Source organism: Ursus americanus, chromosome 9 (genome assembly GCF_024610735.1).
Source record: "Ursus americanus isolate L20-20 chromosome 9, mUrsAme1.1.p, whole genome shotgun sequence".
NCBI lineage: Eukaryota > Metazoa > Chordata > Mammalia > Carnivora > Ursidae > Ursus > Ursus americanus.
The window spans coordinates 69,065,985-69,070,435 of record NC_142135.1 but is presented as its reverse complement, the minus strand read 5'-3'; the positions used below and the strand labels follow the sequence as shown (position 1 = coordinate 69,070,435).

The following is a 4,451-nucleotide window of genomic DNA, read 5'->3' as shown; positions in this document are numbered from 1 at the left end:
AGAAGAGTTGCAATGTACAAAGTCAAATTACAAAAATCAATTGTATTTCTATAAACTATAGAAATAACAATAATTGTAAACCTAACCTTGAAAAAGCACCTTTGACAATAACTCCTCCTTAAAAAAACAAACAAAAGAAATACATATAAATCTAACAAAATATGTATGGGATTTATATAGTGGAAGACATTGATGAAAAAAAAGTCAAAAACGACCTAAATAAATGGAGAGAATACTGCATTAATTATTGGGATAATCAATATAGTTAGTATCTCCTCAATTTAAGTATAGACAATGCATTCTGAATCAAAATTCTGGTAGGAGATTTATAGGTATAGACAATTTGACTCCATAATTTATATGAAAAGACAAAAAACAAAACAAAACAAAAAACCCTAAAATACTCAAAGCAAATGGGAAAAGAAAAAAAATGGGGAACTCCCACAACCAGAATTTAAGAGTCACCGTAAAGTTCCAGTAATCAAGGTGATGATGTTGATTAAAAAAAAAAAGTCACCTTGGGGGCGCCTGGGTAACACAGTCGTTAAGCGTCTGCCTTCGGCTCAGGGCGTGATCCCTGCGTGCCGGGATCGAGTCCCACATCGGGCTCCTCCACTGGGAGCCTGCTTCTTCCTCTCCCTCTCCCCTGCTGTCTTCCCTCTCTCGCTGTCTCTCTGTCATATAAATAAATAAAATCTTTAAAAAAAAGTCACCTTGATCAATAGAATAGAACAGAAATTTTAAAAATAGACCTATACAAATATGATCAATTGATTTTTTAGCAAAGCTTCAAAGGCAAATCAGTAGAGATAGGAAAGTTTTTTCAACAAGTGGTGCAGTCACAGTTGGATATTCAGATGCAAAAATTGAACATAGACTTATACCTCACAGTGTATATAAAAATTTAATCACAACTGGTGATTGACTAAAATGTAAAAGATACACAAAATTCATAAAACACCTGGAAGAAAAATTTTTGGAAACTTAGGATGGGCAAAAATTCATAAAAATAATACCTAATTCCATAAAAGTAAAAAAGGACAAATTGGACTTCATTGAAATTAAAATAATTTTTCTTTGCTAAAGACACTGTTATGGAAACCAAAAGCCAACCCTTCCACCAACTGGGAAAAAGTATTTGCAAAAATTATATATTTGATGGGGTGCCTGGTTGGCTTAGTCAGTTAAGTGTTGGACTCTTAGTTTCCACTCAGGTCATGATCTCTGGGTCTTGAGACTGAGCCCCGGAGCTGGGCTCCCCACTCAGTGGGGAGTCTGGTTCTCTCCGTCTCCCTTTGGCCCTCCACCACTCTCTCTCTTTCTCTCTCAAATAAATAAATAAATAATTTCTTGAAAATTATATATTTGAGGCAGGTGGCTGCTTGCTGGATGTAGCCACAAGTCATGTGACCGGAAGGGCTCCCCACAGAGGCCGTCCCTCCTTGACAGGTCCTGAGTGCCTTGCCCCACCCCTGCCATGGGGTGTTGCTACAGCAGCCAGAACGAGGACTTGAACTGGGACTGAGAGGAACAGAAGCTGCTGCTGGACCCTAATAGCCCCCCTACCAAAGCCCTCAATGGAGCTGAGCCCAACTACCACAATCTACCTCCCATTCATACAAATCCGTGAGCCCTGCTCTCCTCCAGCCTTGCTAAGACAGCCAGCAACACCATTGGTGTGTCCGCTGCAGACTCCCAGGGCATGGAGCCCCATGAGTATATGCACTAGGCAGGGCAGTACAGCATCCACTTGGCGATGCTGAGCAGCAGTCTGACCCACTGGAAGAAGCTGCTGCCATTGCCATCTCTCACCAGCCAGCCCCACCAAGTGCCAGCCAGCAAGCCCATCCCCTTCTCTGACTTACAGCATGTCCCCAAGATAGCTGCTTATGCCTACAGTGCAATTTCTCAGATCTGAGTGGACACAAAAGAGGAGCTAGTTGTACAGTTTGGGATCCCATGAAGAGAGGGATCCTTGGACAGCTCTTCTCCTCTCTTCACCCCAACTCCACCCTGCCTCCCTTGGCCCTCAGCCTCACTGCGGCTCACACAGTACCCTAACCTGCTACTAATCACAGAGTGTGGAGGAAGAGAATAGTGAGACTGGAAGCCTGGGCAAGTGAGGATGGAACAAGGGAGGGCAGAATCATTTGGGACTGGTGTTCAAAGCCCTGGCCAGGGGTGGGGTCGGGGTCAAAAGTTTAGCACCTAGTAGGACTTCACTGTCACTGGGAAGGTGGAGGTACCACTGTGAGGGTGATCCCTAGGGGGCCTATGGAAGCCCCCCTTCCCACCCTTTCTCTTGGCCTCATTCCTGCCCCTCTTCCCGACTTGGTGCTCATGTGCACCTCACTAGGGTTTGTGACCAGAGTCTGGAATGCTTCATTTTGAATGAATTGAGTTTGTATTTCTACCACCCTAAGTTTTTACATTTTTGGGGCTTGGGGGTTTTGTTTTGGTTTGTCACCCTGGATAAAGGAAGTGTATTCATCTGAAAAAAATAAATAAATAAAAAATTATATATTTGACAAAGGACTTATATCAAAAATATATTTAAAATGCTCTGAAAACCCAACAATAAGAAAGCAAAGAACCCTCTTTAAAAATGGGCAAAGGTCAGAACAGACTCTTCATCAAAGAAACTATTCAAAAGGGAAAATAAGCATATCAAAGATGATCACCATCATTAGCAATTATGGAAAAGTAAATCAGAACCACAAGGAGATACCACTCTACACTTACTAAAACTGGAAGGAAAAATAAAACGTGACCATACCCACATGATGGTAAGGATGCAGAGCAGCAGAAACTCTCATTCTTTGCTAGTCAGTTTGCAAAATGCTGTCATCACTCTGCAAAACAGTTTGGCAAGTTTCATAAGACGTTAAACAGGGTACCATAGCATATAGCAATCTCATTCCTAGCTAATTACTCTAGAGACATAAAAATTAATCTTCACACCAAATCTTGTGTGTGAATATTTATAGCATCTTCGTCATAATCACTGGAAATAGAAACAACCAAAAAAGCACTTTCGCAGGTGAATGGATAAAAGGTGGTACATCAATGCAATGGAATACTATTTAGCAATGAAAAAGAATGACCTATTGATACATGCAACAACATGAATGGATGTTAAATGCATACACCAGATGAAAAAAATCCAGTCTTGAAAGTTTGCTTCCTGTAGGATTCCATTTATATAACATTCTGGAGAGGTTAAAGCAATAGAAACTGAAAATAGATCAGTAGTTACCAGGATTAGGGGTTCAGGAGGGTCTGACCACAAAAGGAAAGCACGATGAAGTTTTATTGGATGATGGAACTCTTCCAATACTGTTTGTGGTGGTTGTTACACAAATCTATGTGTGTACTGAAAATCATAGAACTCTATACCTAACTACTGGTTTTTAATGTAAATGAAAATAAATCTGATTATCAAATAGTTGTGCACACTAAAATAGTATTCTTAACAATTTTTTAAAAACCCAGATACTGGGCTGCCTAAGTGGCTCATTCAGTTAAGCATCTGCCTTTAGCTCAGATCATATTGTGGGGTCCTGGATCAAGCTCCTCATCGGACTCCCTGCTCAGTGGGGAGCCTGCTACTCCTTCTCCCTCTGCCACTTCCCCTGCTTGTGCTCTCTCACTCTCTATCAAACAAATAAATAAAATCTTTAAAAAAAAGATACTTTCTGTGTATTACTAAAAATTTTTACCCCAGGTCTAGATCCACAATCTAATAATTCCAAGCTAAGAGGAAATGTTATAAATCTGCAATAAAGAGGATAAAATTATTTTTAAAATCCTGAAATTAAAAGATGTCAGCTAACAAAACAAATGAACAAGCAAACACAAAAAAATAACCAGAAACAGACCCATAAATACAGAAAACGAACTGGTGGTTGCCGGGGGAGGAGGGAGGAGGGATGGGCAAAATGGGTAAAGTGGAGTGGGAGGTACAGGCTTCCAGCTATGGAATGAATAAATCATGGTATACAGCACAGGGAATATAGTCAATGTTACTATCATAGTTCTGTATGGTGACAGATGGTAGCAACACTTGTGGTGAGCATAGCATGACATAGATTTGTCAAATCACTATGTTGTACACCTGAAACTGATGTAACATTTTATGTCAACTATACTTTGATATTTTAAAAAGAAAAAAATATCTCAGCTAAAAATCAGAAAGTACAGTACATACAGAGAGATGTTTTTGGTGTTAATTAGTTTGTTTGGCAGAAATATCTTTAAAAAACCAGCCACTGCTTTTCCTTGATATGACAAGAGACTGTTGTAGATGTACTTTTGACATTAATAGAAACAGTGACATTTTATTTGTGTTTGTTTCCTGCTTTTAGTAGCTATGGATTGTAATGGTAGTGGTAGGTCTGTAAAACAGATGATATGATAGATTTTTCAGTCAGCACGCCTTTACAAAGTACGTC

General features: G+C 39.8%; 1 pseudogene; it reads left to right on the top strand.

The window, feature by feature from the left end:
- Positions 1–1,477: 1,477 nt before the first annotated feature.
- Positions 1,478–1,997, top strand: LOC123786795 (ragulator complex protein LAMTOR1 pseudogene; annotated as a pseudogene).
- The last annotated feature ends 2,454 nt before the right edge of the window (positions 1,998–4,451 follow it).